Source organism: Chrysemys picta, chromosome 21 (genome assembly GCF_011386835.1).
Source record: "Chrysemys picta bellii isolate R12L10 chromosome 21, ASM1138683v2, whole genome shotgun sequence".
Taxonomy (NCBI): domain Eukaryota; kingdom Metazoa; phylum Chordata; order Testudines; family Emydidae; genus Chrysemys; species Chrysemys picta.
In genome coordinates, this window is record NC_088811.1 from 6,430,270 (window position 1) to 6,450,875 (window position 20,606).

A 20,606-nucleotide genomic window follows, 5' to 3' on the forward strand; every position below is an offset into this window, starting at 1 on the left:
AGTCCTGGTGCCCAGTTACTTCCAATGTCTACACCTCTGAACAAATGATATTCATCCATGTAAGAGTACTAGACTTTCCTTAATCTTGTGTGAGGTATTAACTTACTGTCTCCTTAAAGGTGCCAGTTTTGGAGGTGGGTGGGTGACTGGGTTGAGGGAAGTGTTTCTAAAGGAAATTTCAGGCAGAAGGCTCATTCCTTCGCTAATTGCTAAATATGTATTGTATCTAGTCACCTAAAAACCATCATCAGAGGTCTCTTCTCAACAGTGGTAATCTACTTACTTACTTTTCCAGGATCTATTTCTCTATGTATCTGCTATGAAGTTAGGTTTCTCCTAAAGAGGAATTGATACCTTCAGAAACCTAATTCATTCTTCATGTATGTTTGAAATTGCAGTGCGTCAGCTAGGTACATTAGTGTAGAATGCTGAGTATTTTACATATAACTTCAATATAAAACCTTTCATTTCTAGTGTGGTTTTGCTTTTAACAGTTGGGCATTTCTTGTTTTGGTAACTGCATAAAGAAATTCCAGCTCTGAAATACTTTAAACCCTTTTATTTGTCTAAAATGATAGTGTAATATAACTTGTTTAACAAAATAACAGCCTTTGCATTCCATATGTACAGCTAGCATTGCTATATGTTAGAGCTTAAGTAGAATAGTTCCAAAATATGCTATTTTACAGCTATGTTCCATCCACTCTTAAGACTTCTCAAATATTTTTTCTCTTTTGAAAAGTAAATCTCTTTATATTGATCTCCAGTAATCTTAGAAATCTAAAGAAAAATCAAGCCACAGTAAGACACATTACTCTCTGGCTTTGCTAAGGGGTGTGTGTGTGTGTCTTTATATATAAGTAACAAAGACCTAAAAAGCTAACTTGGATGCAGTATGTAATTGTGTGCAGCTTTAGGGTGTGGCTTTTCTTCATTCTGATTCCTTTCCAGTTTCCATTAGTAATCATGAACATTTTCTTTCTCTGTTTCATGCAGGCTTCCCTAAGTTTATGAAAAAGGTAGGGAGAGAATTGTATTGTGAGCAAGGAACTTTAACTTTTTAGAGATTTCTTTTTAAAAGATATGTAATAAAAAGAAATATTAGTAAAAGACTAGACAATTCTCTTATTATATTTTGCCCAGTGGAGAGATGTATGATGTTGGTGATAAAGTCTCTTGAGATAGCAGTAGTAATGCTTTTTGAGTAAAACTTTTAATACTACAGGATCCTTATGAATTTAATTTTATAAGTAGACTAAATGTAGTCATTGGCTTTTTCATATTTACATCCAGGTTTGTGCTGACAAACTGTATTTCTAAGATTGGCAGTGTGTACAGTTACGAGATACAATTACAAATGTTGGGAAGCAGTTAAGGAAGCAACCTTACATAGTCTATATTAATATTATTTATATAAGTATACAGTATATTTATATACTTTAAAAACAGTATTGATGCAACAATTAGGTGATGATTAAAATTGGTGAGGAAATGCAAAAGGTGTTAATCCCAAGTGTTTTGGCAGTACAGGGGGCCACCCAGGCCTTTGGGGGCAGCTTGGTGTCCCTGTTGCTAGTAACAATGGAATGTGGTGGGTGTTTTGGAAGAGGGCAGCTCCACATGAGTGCCTCTGCAGGAGGAGATTTTATGCACCATCCCGTGACAGACATTCCATTATGGGGGGGGAAAGGCCAAAAATGCTCGCTAATCCTAATATTCCAAAACTGCCCTGTTGCACCAGTCTAATCAACAGAGGACAAGATAGAGAGTTAATTAAGCTTTCTGTGTGCTAGGGAATGTTGGGAATGAAGGAGGGCAAAATTGGGGTTCATACTCCCAACTACTTTGTACTACTCTGTAAACCTAATTTAATTAACCAGTGCACTCTAGTTGTTTTGTGCTGCTACAGTGTGTGGTAAAGCTGTGAGAGGGCACTGGTGAATATGGATATACAAATTAAAATTTTAAAAATGATTTGTTTGGCACCTTAACTCTGCTATATAGCAACAGCCTTGGGGACCACAAACACTAAAGTACCGTAATCATAATCAAATTGCTATTGAATGGTGTCACGTGATATGTTACCCCGAATTTACTGAGTTGTATTCACAACAGTAACTGCATCCTAGTGTAGTTTTTGTTGGGGATTGAAACAGTTAAGTCACTGAACAAGCAAAATGAGTGAATTCCATCTTTGCTGCTTTTTTTGACAGGCGGCAGTTTCGTGCAAGGCTATGTTAACAAGGCAGTAGCACATGCATAGTTTTATGTTGTGATGACTGACTTTATGACAGCAAAATATAGATGTTTATTTCAGGTAAATGAAGATGTAGTATTTACAGAATACAACCAAAATTGTGCGGAGACTAAAAGTAAGTCTTTCTTTTGGGGCCAGTAATATTTTCTTGTCTTATTATAAGAGACTTTCATAGGAAGATTTCACAGTATATTTGTTTCAGCGAGACTTTACAATATCTCCTCATGAAAACTGTTCCAATATCAGCCCTTAGACCTGTCAGGCATGGCAGAGAATGTACAATGATAGAAAAGTCTTCACCAAGGGCTGATTGACTTAACGATAAAACACAGCTATTAGTAAATGTCTGATTCTCTGCTCCTCCTGCCCACCATTTCTGGTATATCAAAAATAGATACAGGTTTCACTCGGTCTTCAAAAAATTCACCTTCAGACAACAACCCGCACAGGAATCTTCAGCCTGAAGACTTGTAAAACTAGAAGTTATATTAGAATCCACTTTGCAATTGTTATACTTAAAATTACTACTGGTGACCCCTGTTAAAAATCTAATGACCATGACACTTGCATTGCAAAAAATGAGGGTTATGTGAATAAAACTCTGCACTATGAAAATCATTGTTCATTCAATTCGATATATTAAGCTTTAACTTATGTAGTAGTTTACTATTTCTTTTTGTACTCTACCTGCTTTATTAAAAAAAGACTAGAAATATCGCTAGTTAAGCAGTTAATAAATCACATGTCTGTCACATAATGAAAGTTTACTAATATTCTATTGGATGTGTATTTCCATCTGGCTTTTGAAAAATTGTCTGCTAAGCAAAATATCCGCTTCAAGTTCAAGCCTGGCAATACTGCTACTAATGGAAAAACAAAAAGCATGTGGAGATGAATATATCTCATAGAAGGTGTCCAGCCACACTAACCGTTGTAAAACATCTGTCTGAGTACAGCAACATTTACAGTAACCATAAGTAGATGTGCAGTTTTGCTTTTCTAATTGGAACCCAAGTTTACAAAGCAGCATTGTTCCTAAGTATTGAACTTTCAGACATCATTCTACAACAATATCTTCAGTGATATGCTGTGAATTGAATAAAATGTTTCCAAGAAGGAAGTGGTAAGTGGATGATGATGGGAGAAGTGTGTGTATAAATTTAGTTTTAAGATCTTTAAAGTATTTTGGAAACAAATAAACCATAGATGGCTAGCCTATTTAGTAGACAGGTAAGACTCTTATAATGGACATCTGTACTGAACAGGATAATTCTGAATCAAAATTGGATGAACTTGTTGCACACTAATGCCCAAAGTGTCCTTCCAACTTACATCTATTTCATAAAACTGTTAATGTTGAAAGTTGTGAACAAACCAACAATTTGGGAATTCTTGTATACACAGTGCAGTCCTACAGTTTGGGGGGGGAAAAAAAACCCTTTTTCTTCAAGCAAGAAGGCCTATATATAAACTCCAGAAACTTTTCCTGCATTGACTTGGAAACTGAAGGGTGCTTAAACCAAGGAGAAGTTGAAGGATCGTGCAGCCAAAGAGGTTGTCCTAAAAGGAATCTACAACTATTGGTGGTGGGGAGGAGAAGAAAATTGAACACCTACTGCAGTTAAAGAAAGCAAAAGCTATAAACTTAAAAAGATAACCCAGATACCTTAGGAAGAATGTTCTTAAGGGGAATAGTCTGCACCTGTATGCTATAGAGCAGGGGTTCTCAAACTTCATTGCACTGCGACCCCTTTATTACTACATGACCCCAGGAGGGGGGACTGAAGGCTGAGCCCGCTTGAGCTCTGCTGCCCAAAGGGGTGCTAAAGCTCTGATCATGTTTTGGTTTTTAATCTTCTTTTTGGGTTCAGAACTGGCAGGCCAGTTTTATCACTACAAGTAACTGTGTTGGGAAACTTTAAATACTCCAGAAGCCAAAATGCTACTTCAAGAATGTAAATTCAGGGGCTGAGAGCTATTACTAGCTGAGGTTGGAGGTTTCATATTGGTTTATTAATAAAATATTAGTTACTAAAGTGGTGCGAGGAGCGCTGGGAGCTGGGAATACTGGTGCCATGCTTAAAGACCCTGGACCACACCATCATCACCCCGACCGCCAGAGCTATGCTGGAAAGGACCCTGAAGGACACCATCCGCTGCCACTACGCTGAGAACCTCAAGCGGAAGCCGGACCAGGGCAAGATGTTCGAGGTGTCCAGCAAGTGGGACGCCAGCAACCACTTTCTTCCCGGGGGCAGCTTCACCAGGTTCGCTGACTGGTGGTTCGTCCACAGGGCCCGACTCAACTGCGTCCCCCTCAACGGAGCCATCCGCCATGGCAACTGGGACAAGCGCTGCAGGAGGTGTGGCTATGCAAACGAGACCCTGCGCCACTGTGGATGCAAACAGCACTCCGGAGCCTGGTGGAACGCCATCCAAAACCGGCTGGTGAAAGCCATCCCACCGTCCCTGGGGAAGATCGCCCTCGATTCCGCCATCCCCGGGACAGACAGCAGACTGCGACCCGACATCGTCGTGACGGACGCAGAAAAGAAGATGGTCCTCATCGTAGACGTCACGGTGCCTTTTGAAAACCAGCTACCGGCCCTCCACGAGGCCCGAGCACGGAAGACGTCGAAGTACACCCTGCTGGCTGAGACCCTGAGAGCCCAGGGCTACGAGGTCCAGATACACGCCCTGGGCTCCTGGGACCCCCACAACGAGCCGGTTCTGAGAGCATGCGGAGTCGGTCAACGCTACGCCCATTTATGAGACAGCTCATAGTGTCCGACACCCATCAGGTGGTCCAGAGACATTTATACGGAACACATCACAGGACACCGTCAATACCACACTGAGTAACCGAGACCGCCGACCAGGGAAATAACCCACTTCCTTCCCTGACAGACCAAGGGACGCACCCCACCCATGTACTTATCCGCTACACTGATACTGACTTGGACTCCTTATTCATTCCATGGGTGGCGTACCCGAGCCCACTTATCCACTGATACTTTAAAAACTCTTGCACCCCAATCTGGGTCTATGCAGGTTATGTGATATATATGTATCTTTACCTCCTTGCAAATGATACCTGTAACCCCCCATAACCCAAGCCTGACCCCAGATGTACAGTACTTTGCCTCTTAACTCATGTATATTTCATTTTAAACATTCACTCTAATAAAATTTTTAAATCTGTTCTTATTAGTTACTTAGGCTAATTGTCCTATTGCAGTTGGCATGACAGCTTTGCAGTAATACAGCTCCTAAAAGTTGCTCCAAGCCTTTTAACAGCAAGGCTTACTCCTTTAATTTTTATTTATTTATGCAGCATCATTAAAGGTATTTATAGTAGTTTCTGTGGAGTTTATAGTATCTGACAGTTATTGAATGACATCTGTAACCCATTACATCAACACATGTAGGAGACAGGAAAGGTGTCGCCAATACACACAAGGAATCTGAGGCATAGAGAGACTTAAGTAGTTTGCCCAAGATCAAACAGTTTGTGGAAAAGCGGGGAATAGAACCCAGACATCCTGATTCCTATTCCTGTAGTTGAACCACAAGACCACCCTTCCTTTAATTAAATGGTGCTTTATGAAAACAGGTAATCATTAAAGGGGGGAAATAACACCAGTTTGGGGTTTTTGAACACTTGATTCTAACACATATAGTAAACATGGAGGGATGGGGGGGAAAGAGAAATTCTTGTTAGTGTCACCCTGTAATGTGAGGACCCGTTATTATCAGTTAAGGGGTGAGAGAGCTCAAATCACATTTGAGATTTCCAATCCTGCCTCAAAACTAGGGAAGACCAGACATGACACTCCTAATACTTGTAAGATAACAAGCAAGCAAAAAAACTTGTTTTGCACAGTCAGAACCTTTCAAGCCTTGTATGTACAGTAGAACCTCAGTTACAAACACCTTGGGAATGGAGGTTGTTCATAACTGAAATGTTCCCAACTCTGAACAAAATCTTATGGTGATTTTTTTTTTCAAAAGTTTACAACTGAACATTGACTTAATACAGGTTTGAAACTTTACTATTCAGAAGAAAAACACTCCTTTTAACCATCTGCTACATAGTGTGATGATCTGACACAAAAGCTCTTTTCTCCCCTGAAAAAAGGGGGAAGCTCGGTCATGAGTTTCATTGACCTAAATTATTTTCTCTCTGAAGGGACCAACTGAAACTATCGGATGTCAGCTCAATTTGTTCAGCCTTTGCTAGCCTGCAAGATGCTTCAACCGGCAGAACATTATTTCAGGCAAAAGTGAGATTTAAATTCTTCTTGTATTAACAAAAGTTAGCACTTCTATTTAGTATTGTGAAAACCTAAAATGTGTTTAGTGATAAGTTCATAATAAGATTGCGGAAGTGACCAACTGGCATGTCCTTCAGCTCTACACTTCTTAATTTATCTTTTCTAAGTTTTGCTTTTGTCAGACATTTATGCTCTGTACCCTGCTAAAGAAGAAAAACAAATAAAGCTACACTAATCTAATGTACTTGAACCCTGTCCACCAGAGCTGTCACAAGCAAGTTTGGTTTTACTATCCCCACATCAACACTAATGGAAATCTTTGGAATGGCTGAATTTCTGTATATTATTATTCGAGTTGCCCTAACAGTGGAAAAACAGTTAACTGAAACAGGTGTGTGTGTGTGTGTGTGTGTGTGTGTGTGTTTTGCATACTTGTTCTGCCACATTGGAATTGATTTTTTGATCAGGTTATTTTATGTGGACTCCTAGAACATAGGAGTACTTTGTGATGCCCTACATAATTTCTATATAAAACTTCACTTTTGTTTAAGTCTCACAGTGTTGGTTAAATTAACTGAGCCATGGTTAGCTGGTACGTTAAAGCAAGATTTACTGGATATGTATGAGATGAAAGTAAAAACTTTACTCAAGGTATTGGTCTACTTAATCATAATTCATACTAGAAGTAACTGCTCATAGCTCCTGATTATTCCTTTAGTGCAAATTAATAAACACAAAACTGGAATGTATGTACACTTTCATCTGGAGCGTTCTTGTTCATACAGCTGCTGCAAAGTCTTTTTGTGGAACAGATATAAAGCTATTGAAGATGTTACTCCTTCAGAACTATCCATTTGAGTTTTGATTTGCAGTAGGTATTCACATTATAGAAGTTTCATTTCTACAGATTGTGTGCACCATCTGTATAGATGTTATATAAACAGTGAGTTTGCCAAACACACACATGATCATGCGCCTACACGGCTATGGTATGTCACAATGCGATCCAAATGCAGGTATAAGCACAAAGTTTCATAGAAGAGGAGGTGTCCAGACTTTGGAAGAGCTTGGTGTATATAGTAAGTAGGAAGCTGTTCAGGAACATGGAGCAGCATAAACCATTTTTTTCTCTAAATTTTGAGTTTGTATTTTGAAGAGAATCTGAGAAGTAAATAGTTCTATATAGAATTAATATTGAATTAAAATAGATTAGCTCTATGAATATTTGACAAGCAAACTTTAATATTCTGTTTGGTGTCTTGAGTGAGACCACACCCATGACTTATCTACTACTGTAGTTCCTGTTTGTAGAGCCGTGTGGTATTGTGGCTGAATGCATCAACTGCAGTAGTGTATTGCACAATGAGATAAATTTACTTTTTAGACACACTCTTAAATTAGTAAAATATGTTCATATTAGAATGATTTTATTTAAATTATGGGCTTTAATACAGACAGTGTCTTCAGAAAATGTATAAGATCGTAAATGACAGATACAGAAAGGTGGGTGGGTGGTGAGCCAAAGATAAAATAGTTACACAGCAACCTTTCCAATTAAATTACAGCTTTGTGGATTTATCTGGAGCCTGGGTAAAAGGGGAAATGAATAATATACATCTGTGAGTTGGTAGTACAGACATAAATACATGCATAGTTATCAAACTCTCTACCATTTGCAGTTAAGTGACCTGTTTCAAGTTAGTATTGCAGCAGTATGCTCCTGAGATGAGCAAACTTAGACAAAAACAAGTCAGAACTCGAGTAGATACAAATTTGTTGAAGGCTCGGAGTGGATCAGTTCTATAAGTTCCTGTTGTTGAAAAATTAACTTTATTTTCATGCAGCAATATCTTCACTTCCTCATTATAGAACACTTGTTTAGATAAACATCACCTTAATTTGATGGGCAAGTTGTTGCGAATTTCTCATTGCTACTGGAGAATTCTGTAATACAGACACTTTTTGTTCTACTCTCAAATATTTTGTCTAGATGTAATATTTATTACTTAAAGAAAATGAAGAGGAGTGGACTTGTTTGTCTTGCTGACAATATTCGGGCACTGATGACTTTTCAGTAGATGCTTAGGAAACGTGATTTCTATTTTAAATCACTAGAGAACAAGCATTAGCTGGTCGAGGCAGCAGTGAAATAACTTCAATTTAAATGGAAGACAACAATTTTTTAAATTATTCTGGGCTCAGTAGCAATATTACAAACTTCAGATAAATATTTTGTTAGCTCGAATGAATAAAAATCCTTAAAGCTAGTCAGGTATTTCAAGAAATAAAAAATTATGTGCTTAAATTCTTGATCAGCCATTATATTTTGATTTGCTTTTATGCTTTAATATTCACCAAAAAATGAAATATTAAACTAAAGAGTTGCCAAAAGCATTGGGTTCCTTTGCAGCCCAGGTAGGTTGTATTTGGGCACAGGTGGAGGTTCTCTGCTCTTGTTTTCCAAAAAAACTCCACCTTAAAGGGGTCAACTCAACCTTGTACAGGCCTTTGAGGTTAATTGGTGCAGTCCCTATCCATATAGTACACTGCTGAGTTGAAAATATTTCATATGATTATGCTAAACGTTCAATGTTCAGGTGTGGACTGCTTTTAAAGGCCTCCCTCAAGGTAACTTAATCCTGATAAAACTCAAATACCAGTCTTTGGGAGGTAACCAGTGTACATATAAACAACCTTAGGAAAGGGTGGACGTTTGTATTCAGACAACCATGCAGCATGTTTGGTTCCTAAATCATGTGTTTATATTGCTTTGTCAGGAGGGAGGAGGGTGTAAGCAGAATTAGAGAAGCACCTGTTCATACATCTGATGGCTTAGTGTGTTCAGTATATCATTGGAGTCAGTTTTTAAAAACTCTTTCTAATGCAATTTTTAAAGCAAGTTCTTTCTATTAATTTTTTTTTCATTTGAGTATGTAAAGGTTTGGGGTAATATGGAAAATGATGGAAATCTAAAAGTGTTCTTCAAAATATCTTTTCCCAAGGAAAAGTGATGGTGGGGGTGGGGGGGTGGGAGAGGATCTCTAAGGAAAAGACCAAGACTTGTATTTCATGGATACTTCAATATTGATGACTTTCTAGTAGACAATCTGGTCAAGCTGTTACCAGTGTAACAATTCTCTTAATTTTTGAAAAACTGGGAAACGAAACTGGTTTGATAGGAGAGAAAGCAGTTCTCTCAGTTTTCAGTAGAGAGGTTTTATCTCTGAAACTGCTATTTTTGTATTTTTGCACCCTCTCAGAAGCAGTGTATTTGTTCTTAGTCCCAGCTTTTCCATCTCCTTTCCTGGAGGCGAAAGACTTGGGTATTTTGGGACATTACTTCCACCATGCTCTGCACTGTTGGCTGTCATCCAGCCATCTTGGTGCAATGATCTAACTGCCTAAACCTTGTTTAACACATTCTCCTTCTATGGTTTTATTTCCTTTCTCTACTGTTTTTTAAAAACCCATTCCTTTGACTGTGATGATGAGATCTGTAAGCTCTCTGCTTACTAGGAGTAGAAATGCTGTTTCAGACAGGGCCTCCGGCAGTTGAATTACAAGAACACCCTTACTGAATCAGTGCTGTGGGGTGATGAAAATTAGCTCGCCTGTAATTCTTAATGTTGCTTTTACAAGACTATATTTTATCTAAAAATGGAATCTTGTGGTACTGCAAATCTTTCTTTTTCTTCATGGTTTGTCTGGTTTATTCTTAAGTACTAACTGCAGTGTTACATTGAAAATAAATTTTCCAATACCAGGGTTGCTTCCTGCAGCCATCGCAGGATACTCATGGAGTATCTGCTCCAAAAATTAAACTAAACTTCCTGAAAAATAGATTTGTATAACTTTTTTGGGTTTCTTATAGTTTAATGTGGACCTGGCAAATAACTTAGTTTTTATCCGGAGTGTATGAATGATCTGTGGCTTCTGTTCTGTACTAGGGAAGGTGTGGCTCAGGGAACTGCTGGAGTAAATATTTTTAATTTGAAAATTAACATTACATATTCTGATGTGCATCATTGTTCCACTTTAGTTAGGGTTGTTTACTTTTAAATGTTCTCACCTAATTCAATGCTAAAAACTAACTGTTCAGCTTTTAGGAAGATGCGATCATAAACCAGCTGATTTCTTTTTAAAATGTGAAATGATTGAATGTGAGACAGAGAAATCTTCATGGAAATATATTTATACTCTGCTTTTGATGGCAGATTCAGTATCCCTCCTAAATTCTTCATCTTTAAATTAGAGTTTGGATGAGGATGACCCATATCCTCACTAGCTTAATCTTAGTGTTGGTCACCAGAAGTGAATTCTCTAGCTAATAGTCTACTATACAAGCAGAAAAACACATTTAAAGATTGTGGGTAAACATCTTAAAATAAGTTAAGATTGTTACAAAACTAGCTTTTTAATCTCGGGTTACTGCACTTCAGTTTGCTTTCCTGCCTTATACTTAGTATAATCCCCTATTATCCTGACACAGCAGGCTTAAAGATCTACTTTATCTGCATTGACACCCTTATTCAATGTCTCCCTGCATAGTGAAGACAGTGATGTTTTAAACACGCAAATGGCTCTAAAGGAAGGTGGATGTCAATATCATCCACCTGGAGGAAGGCCACTAGCTAGTCTCATATGGTGCTGGAGGTACGCAGTCTTAAAAAACCCCTCAAAACTTCTTTGTACAAACCGTTAATACCCTCTAAACTGGGAGTATGGGGGGGAAATTGAAATACTTTGTAACTGTAAATCCTTTTCTTTTCCTCAGTACTACTTCTGGTGATTTTTGAGGTCTTACCTCTTCCTCTTCTTGTAATTCCCAATATTTTGTTTTCAATTAAGACCAATAGTAACAGCCTTGTTTAAGTGCTGATAACAAGCTTTTCTTACTACTTTAATTGTTACTATTAGCAGTGCTTTGGAACTTAAGGCATGATGGACATAATGCTAATGTTGAAAACAATGTTTTAACTTTTCACAATGCAGATTTTAGTGGGCGCTTACATATTTGTGAACATTATTTTTATTCTTGTGTAAGTGTGACCAGGCTTTTTTTTTTTTTTTTTTTTTTTTAATCTAAATTATATAATTAGAATTGGCTGTTCTCTGCCAATGAAGAAGTTCATGTGTTCTTAGGGTCACCTGAAATTTGTTCTTAAAGATGAATTTCTCTTGAGTTCTTTTGACCCATTGTGTTAGTCTTAAATTTATTATATCAGGATTTTAAAAATTAAGGCCTTGATTTTTAGACTACATTGGGAATTGTGGGGGAATCAGCCCCTTTAAAAATCAAGCCCTGGTTTTCCTTTTGCCTTTGAAGTAACTTGAGGCAATGCAGTATGGGTTGGGAATTTTGACTGAAAGCCAGAATCCCCTCTTGCCTTGTTATCCTGCCTCTGACAATGTCTCTTCTTGTGGCCTGGGCAAGTGGCTTAAGCTGTTTGCTCCAGCTATTCTATCTGTAAAATAGGGTTAACCACCACTTACCTCACAGGGGTGTTGTGAGTATTAAATTTATGCAGTGTCTTGAAGATGTAACGAATGTTCAGTATCTTTTTATAGGTAGTACCTAATTCTTGTAATGACTTCTATTTAACATGAGAAGCTGCTTTGTCATATAGTAAATTGATAAAATAGAAGCACCCAATCAAGAACAGGTGCTATTGGAAGGGTGGAGGTAGGGGGATGCAATCAAATACAGTGCTTATACATACACTTGTAATTGCCAACTACCCCATCTGTCCTTTAAACCATCATTAATTAATTAGGGATTTTTAAGCATTGTGGCAAAGGTGAATCTGGAAAGATTTTCAGAAGAGGGTAATGGACTTACAGATCAATTCAGGGAGGGCATTCCATGCACATGAAAGCCATAGGGATGTTTGTGTGAGAAACTGACAAATAAGCTGGCAAAGGCTGATGCCATTGGCGCACAGAAGGGAACACATCAGACAATGTCTCCTCTGTGTGAAGTTAAGATTATATTTGATTGATAAAATGTAATTTTTAATATTCCTAAAAATTGGTTCAGAAGTGCTGTAAATGACAGAAATTGAAGTTATGGCCAGCCTTATTGATCTGTAGATATAGTAGAACTTTAGAGTTACAAACTGACTAGTCAACCACACACCTCATTTGGAACCGTAAGTACACAATCGGGCAACACCAGAGAACGACCAAAAAAAAATAAATACAGTTCAACTACTAACAAAAATAAAGGGAAAGTAGCAAAAGTTGCAAAGCTGTATTAAGTCAATGTTCAGTTGTAAACTTTTGAAAGAACAACCATAATGTTTTGTTTGGAGTTACAAACATCTCGGAGTTACGAACAACCTCCATTCCCAAAGTGTTCGTAACGCTGAGGTTCTACTGTAGTACTCTGCATGGCCACGAGAGACCAGATTTGATCCCAGTCTCTTTCCTTGCTGACAAGGAGATGGCTTCAGAGGAGGTAGGCTCTTAGTTCTTCTGCATGGTGGAGAAGAACGTACGTTTTTAGCATTGGTTTATCCTTCACTTTAACGTGCTCCACTGACTGCTTGTGGAGGCAAGTTCTGCCTAATCTTTGACTAAAGGATGGTGTCATATCAGAGTTTTGACGGTGAAGCTGTCTTCAAGCAGGAACTCCTACGTCCTTTTCATAGACATGTGGAGGACACATCCGTCTAGATCAGTGTTTCAGACTTTGAAAGCTGTCAGATTTTTACCAAACCCTCCCCATAATGCCATCATGTGGTATTAAAGGCCCATTACCCATCTTCCTGCCCTCCTCCTCCTCCTCCCCCTCCATGGCTAGAACCTAGTATCTCCTTCCCAATTTTGTGAAACATTGGCGTAGATCTCCATAATATGATTATTCCTCTCTTTTTTTACACATTTTTATAAGCAGTGAAATACTTTTAACTGTTGTGGGCATCTAAGTGAGCGCCCACTGAAATGATGGGCTGGTTGACACTGTTACTTGAGGCTTTCTGCAAACTCAGGAAGAGATTGCTACATTGGTTTTGCTCCATGTTTTGAAGGTTTTCTCTGCAACCCTAATAGCTTGACTTCACTTTCTTTTTTTAAAAAAGCAAGACTGGAGAACAGTTGAAAGAACTGCCTGTGCCTCCATGACACTAGTCTTTCACACATACATCCTCCTATAGATGAAGAGATGAATAGTGACTTATATGGTTTTTGAGATTGTGTTCATCTCAGGTGTAGATGAATCTTCTCTAAAGCATCACCAGTGTATTGTTACTCCTGAGGGCATTCTGGGGCACAAAAAAAAAAAAAAAAATTCTGCACACAATATTTGAAATTTTTGCAAAATTCTGCAAGTTTTATTTGTCAATAAATAAATGCAGGGACTCCAGCATGGCAGTGGGGAGCACAGGCCACTGGCTGTACAAAGGTGGGAGATCACCTTGCACTTCCCACCCCATGGACACAAACTCAGTGGTGAGGCTGCACCTGACCCTGACACAGCACAAGGCCTGGGCCTGCCTCAGAAACAGCCTGGGGCCTTGCCCCTCTGCGCCAGGTGTGGGGCAGGAAGGCTTAACCAGGCAGGATCCAATTGTGGAGGGGCTCAGTGTCGGGTGAGAAGATTCTGTGGGACAATCTGGGTGCAGGTGGCTCAGTGGGGTGGGGGGCAGTTGTGGGGGGATCTGGATGTGCTGGGGATGGGGGGAGAGGGAGAGGTTCCAGATGTAGGGACAATGGGACTCTGCAGGGGCTTCCAGGTGAAAATGGTGGGGCTCAGCATAGGGGTCTGGGTGTGGGGGTCTCAGCAGAGGGGGGGTCTGGGTGCTGGAGGAGTGGGGCTTGGTGGGGTGGGGGTCTGGGTGCAACTAGTTGGGGGTCAGTGACGTGGGGGCTCAGGGTGGTGCAGGAGGGTGGGGCTCATCCGGGTGGGAGTTTGAGTGCAGGGAACTCAGTGCGGGGTGGTCTGAGTGCAGGGAACTTAGTAGGGGGTCTGACTGTGCAGAGGGCTCCAGATGCATGAGTTGAGGTTTGGTGGGGTTCGGGTATGGAAGGCTGGGAGTGTATGGGTTGTACGGGGTGAGGCTTGGCTTGGGTGTCTGGGTATGGGAGGTCCAGGTGGATGGGGGAGCAGTTCCCCCTACAGTGACCCTTCCCTCTGCAGCTGAGGAGCGATGGGGGCAGGAAGCAGAGGAGATGCTGAGCTTCCTGCAGTTGGGGGAGGTTTCTGAGGGAGGGTCTGACACAGCCCCAGCCACTCCTTGCAGGGGAAGAGGAAGTCCTGCCCTCTCCTGCCTCCAGCCCAGTCCAGACTAGCAGCTGATCCCGGCTCAGGGTAGGAGCCACTGGCTGGGGTGTCCCCAGCCCTGCAGTGATTTACCTCTCCGCCGGCTGCTCCAGGTGCCTGAAGTGATGTACCTGCGCATCTAGGGAGTGGTGCGTGACTGCTCTTGCAGCATCCCTTTGTTTCCCTGGCAGTCATTTTTCTGCGGGAAAGCAAAGAAATATGCGGAGGACATGAATTCTGCGCATGCGCAGTGACGCAGAATTCTCCCAGGAGTAACTTGTAGTTGTAGTCCAATCTCAGGAGGCCCTGAGAAATAAGTGAGACTTCTTTCATTTTGGATCAGAACTCCTTAAAGGAATGCTCTCAAGTTGATTTTTATAATGATTGATTGTCAGACAATTGAATACACCTCTACCCCGATATAATGCGATCCGATATAACATTAATTCAGATATAACGCGGTAAAGCAGCGCTCGGGGGGGGGGGGGCACTCCAGCGGATCAAAGCAAGTTCGATATAATGCGGTTTCACCTATAACGCAGTAAGATTTTTTTGGCTCGCGAGGACAGTGTTATATCAGGGTAGAGGTGTATTTAGAAGAATACACCTTAATATGTTCTGAAACTATTGAAAACCTGAAATATTATGGCTCTTCCCTTTTGTTTAGAACATCTCTTGTGTGGATCTTAAAGCTTCACCAACAAATTTACTCAGTCTGACTCCTGCTCTTCTACCCCTTCTTTCTGTATATAGCTACAGCTTGCTTCCTGTTCCATTATTGTTGATATTGGTAAATGCCCTCTTGCGGGGAGTGTGAAAAGGCATGTGCCACCAACAAAAATGGAACTCAACTGATCACCCAAAAAGTGCTATCACCTGCACAAAATTAAAGAAAAATATTTTTTTCATTTTCTCTAATCGTAATCTTAGGGGTAACTTAGAACAGTAGGGGCAGGGCCGGCTTTAGGCCGATTCCCCAGAATCAGGCCCCGAGCCGTAGGCACCTTTTTTAAATTTTTTTTTTTTTTTTTTTTTACTCATCCGGCGGCGGTCTGCTCTGGGTCTTCGGCATTTCGGCGGTGGGGGGGTCCTTCAGTGCCGCGGAAGACCTGGAGCCGAGTGAAGTGCCGCCGGGTATTCGAATCAGGCCCCTCAGGTCCTAAAGCCAGCCCTGAGTAGGGGCACAATTTTCAGATGGAGATGTGACCTAGAATGTTGGTGTCCCTTTAGGAACAGGTGTTACTAGTAGGATTTATAGCATATGATAGATTAGAATGGCATCTGCTAATCTGTCTGGTGGGTATAATGTAGGCCCCCTGACTGTGACTTCTTGTATGTTTCAAAAAGTACAACAGCCTCCTAGGACCTCACCAATGTTCAATAGCCCCTAAAAACAGCTCTTCTGAGGAGATGAGATTAGTTTTGTGCGCACCATGTCTTATAACAATTTTAAGAGGTGAACTATCCAGTTCGTGTTTGGCAGTCATGTGGCAGGCATTAATTATTAACCTTTATACATTGATAAGATTAGCACCATCAATAATACAGTCTAGCTGGATTATTTTACTTCTCATGCATCATCACTAGTAATAAAGATAACTGCAAGCAAAATGATACTGTCAGTACTTTCTGTATTTCTACTGAAGTTTTGAAATTGGGAATCATTCACCTTGCACAATTTTTTTTTTAATTTTAATTTTTATTTTTTTTAAACTGGTTGTGATCTGTAGAAGGGAAAGAACCCAGTTTGACTCTAAAAGCCTGGGTTGTGTTCACAAGTTTGGTTGCTTAACAAAAGGGTCCTTTTTTTTTTTTTTTTTTTTTTTGTAAAATGAGGAAAATTTGAATAAGTGAGATGCAGTAAACTTTGGCCACACTATCACTCCTCCTCTCTTTCTCTCCCCCCCCCCTTCTAGAGTATAACCACACACTAAACCTCTGAAGAGGGTATTGCAGCCTATGCCCAGTAGATTAAAGAATGATGTATTTTAAAATAGAGCTGCTAGACTTTTTCACAACTCAAAACTTAAGGTGTATGTCAATCTGTGTATTAGATTGAGCTAAGTATAGTGCATTTTAGATTTTGTAAATTAAAATTATAGTGCTAGTATGATTGGACTTAAACAATACATCACTCCTTTCATTAGTGTGTCACTGTTCATTAGGATGAGTGAACTTTATCTTCAGGGCAGAAACATTGTACTGGGGCACTCTTTATTGAGCTTATTTCCCCATTCACAATAATTATTTTGTGTTTGTGTTGGTGTTTGTAAAGTTTGTAAACGGCTACAAATTACAGTACGTAGTTGGATATTTTAATGCTCAAACACTACTACAGCAGCTGTATAGATAACTTACCTGTTGCTTATTTTGCAAAAAACACACGAAGGTAACTTCTCTTTCCTCCTGTAGGAGAAATGGCAAGAATCCATTACACCATAGGTGTTGTTTCTTCAGAAGTCTCCAATACCTAAATATATTGCTTGCACATTTTTTTCCTCTTAGCGTTTAAAAAATGCAACTTTGAGGTGCAGCAAGAGTATTGAAATAGTTTCTTGTGATAAGAGGTAAAAGCCTCCATATGTTACATTAATAAGTTACCAATATGGTGTCTTATCTAGCTTCTGAATGTGGGAAAAGGGGCGATGAAGTAACAAGGTATGTGGTGCAAGTAACTGAACAAATTAAATGAGGGACTTGGGTCATTTGAAGTTGCAAGGAATAATAAACTACCTTGTCAAGTGTGTATTTTAATGTCTCTTATTTAAAAAAAAAAAAAAAAAAAGAATTAACTCCAAGATATATTTTTGTCAACAAGATTAGGGGGATTTAGTCTCGCAGCAGAAAGACTCAATTAAGCAGTTCAGCTTATGGAAGGAGATTTTGAATGAGTTCAGTGAAGGTGTGATGAAGTGGGGTGTGGTGTTCTGGAGGACACGGTAGCACATTCAAGGGAAAGGGAGGTAAGTGTGAGATTGATGGCTAATATCTGTTTGTTTACCCACCTTATCCCCCCCCCCCAGGTGATAATTTTGAAAACAAAATGTATGTATATGGCTTTTTGTATGACTACAGAATTATTGATTCAGGAGCAAAAAATTTTCAAAACCACAGAAATTGAAGTACAATAATGTCTTCCCAGTCAAGCTGACAGCTTCTTCATAGCAGGGTAGCCAGTTCAATGCTTTTTAAAGCTTTTTTGCATGGCAGTTTGTATTGTATTAGTCCATGTATGGAGAGCAAGGATAACTAATTTCCACACAATGCCCCTTCCAGTTTAATAATCGTACATTTGGGGGTTAATTGCCTTTAAAGAAAAGGCTAATTTATTTTGGAGCCTCAAAAAAACTCTGCTGACTTGTTTCTGTATAGAGCCACAAAAATATTTTGTGATGTTTGATTCAACTTAGCACAAAAGGTATATATTCCCCCTCCCCTGAGGTTTGATGTTAGCATATCATTTACTTTGTGAGACTTGGTAAAAAAGGAATGGAAAAGTCACAAAGATGGTTGGCAGGCTGGCTGGCTCACCCATAAATCTTAAACCATCTGTTTCGAAGAACCTCTCTATTCTGATGCCCATGGCTGGGTTAGGCTTTTCATTTCCTGAGTGTTAGCCAGGGAGTTCAGTCTTGTTGGCAGGAGTTAAACTTCCTGTTAATATTTAAACCAAAAGAGGGCCTGCAGAGGAAATGGGAAATGTGGGTTAAACAGTTTTTGTGACATTGTGCTAGAAATCAAGTTTGGGATTTGGAATTGTTTGTAATGTATACTGGCTGATTTTTAACTCTGAATGAAGTAATGTGTTTAATTCACTGTTGTGATGTAATTGTGTTAATACAATATATTGTGATGTAAAACAGACAAGCATCCACATTTTTTATACTTTTAGCTGTGGAGTGCCATGAAATCGTATAGTATTTCCTTATTTGAAGCAGTATGTCTAGAGGCATGTGAGTAAAATTCCGGACTCTTTGGTACTATCTTGACTATGCAACTCACTTGCTAAATATCATTGGCAAGTTGCTTAAATGCCTTGCCTCCATTTGTCTGTCTGTAAAATGGGGGCAGTAACCTCTATACACTCATACAAGGTAGCTTACTGTTTGTAAAGCACTTTGAGACCTTTGGATTTAAGGTGAAGTGTTCATTAGTACTCTAGATCCTATATTGAGGAAACAACATGCTGAGGTTTTCACTAAGCTCACAAAGTGCTTAAGTAAGGCTCTTTTGAGCTTAGATGTACTATAGATAAGGAAGGCTGAATTCTGCGGGAGTACCTGTCTAGTACACTTTTCACTGTGCAGTTTAAAGAGAGATGTGACCCTGAGGCAAAGGCTCCTGTAGAGACCTTGACTCAATGCCTGTGAACCTTGGAAAAAGTATGAAGAGATTTGGAAAGCTGCTGTGCTCTTTCATAGGATACATAGGAGGTACCCCTGTTTAAATGTACCTTTTGGGATGTGGGAAGAGAGGCAGGCAGAGAAAGTAGTAAGGAGGAGCGAAGTTAGGAGTGTCTTCAATATAGAGAGAAGATTGTTTGACATCGAGAAAAGCTAGAAATGGAACCCAGCTCTTTACTATAGTAGAACCAACTCTTATCTGTTAAGTACGTTGTGTATCAAAGATCTGACCTTCTATACATTTTGTATTTTTTATCATTACTATTTACATGTATATATTATATTGAATGGTGAAAGGGTCTGTTTCCTCTTTTCCACATGACCTACATAACCGCTTCAATCAAGATTCCCACAAAGAGAATATCTTAAAAAATAGTTAAGATTACGGATGGTGGCCAGTCACTCACTCCAACCCTTAAAGGTCAGGAAATGTCAAGTTTAGGTATCCTTACAAGTCTTAACTCCCCATCTCCCATCATTCACCACTTTTACTGTCCGATTCCCCCTCCTGTAAAGAAGTCACATCTCTAATCATTAACAGTAAAACAATGTACACACCACATTCCTCATGATCACAAAAAACATTAACTCATATTCAGCAACATTAACACATCTTTAAACACTCATATGCTGGTAAGTTAATGTATGATGTGATGGTTTCTTGTTAGAAAATATAAGGTTGCAATCAAGGTTTCACAGCATAGAGTGAATCCATTAGGAGTGTGGCGTTATGTAGTATACCTATGAGTTGGAGGTTTGTGAGACCTATAGAAGGGTGGGCAGCATCTGTCAGTGAAAGTGGTGCATGTAGGAATTAAGGTACGTTAAAGGAGATTCCATCACTGGACCCTTCTTATCTTAACTTTTTTAATGAAGACTTTTCTTTGTGGAAAGAAATGCATGTACATATTTTGGAGTGTCTTAACATCTGTAGACTTGTCCACTAAACGAACTATTTAACATATTGGGCTATACTCACTTCATACTATTACATTTATATATTTAATAGCTATATGGCACTTCATAGTAATGTCCCACTTCAGCTGGTTTACACATCTGCAGTAGTATCCTTCATTGCACACCTCGTTAAGCAATAAGGCACAAGCATGAAGGAAACGCATCTGGTATATCTTTAAAAACTGCTGAATGTATTCAAATGATCCAGAATGATACAACTAGGCTCAGTCACTGTAAGGTGAACTTCCTCAACATTATTCTGATCTTGGGATCAGTTTTTTTGTCTTTTTCAAGACTTTTAAAAGAAAGAAAAACCCATTATTTCAGTAAGTAAGTGAATATAATTCCATTGTTTATAATCTTATAATTTCTGGCATGAGTAGAAGATTGGAACCATGTTACACCATGTGCTGTAGCGGGAACAGATATGTAGCTAGTCCTTTGCCTGCTGCTAT

At 39.4% G+C, this 20,606-nt stretch overlaps 2 protein-coding genes across 7 annotated transcripts in view; one reads left to right on the top strand and one right to left on the bottom strand.

Moving 5' to 3' along the window:
- The window catches only part of CALML6 (calmodulin like 6), a 186,581-nt gene that overhangs the window by 84,736 nt on the left and 81,239 nt on the right, over positions 1-20,606 (bottom strand). The window lies entirely within an intron of this gene.
- GNB1 (G protein subunit beta 1) overlaps positions 1-20,606 on the top strand; it is an 83,983-nt gene that overhangs the window by 21,858 nt on the left and 41,519 nt on the right. Inside the window, exons 1-2 of one of the 6 annotated variants that reach the window (XM_065575243.1) lie at positions 17,615-17,754; positions 19,540-19,615. The exons of 4 other annotated variants lie outside the window; for them this stretch is intronic. The gene's annotated coding sequence lies outside the window, so the exon portion shown is untranslated. Of the gene's footprint in view, positions 1-6,449; positions 6,541-17,614; positions 17,755-19,539; positions 19,616-20,606 lie in introns of those variants that run through there. One more of the 6 variants, XM_065575246.1, reaches the window with a different exon arrangement.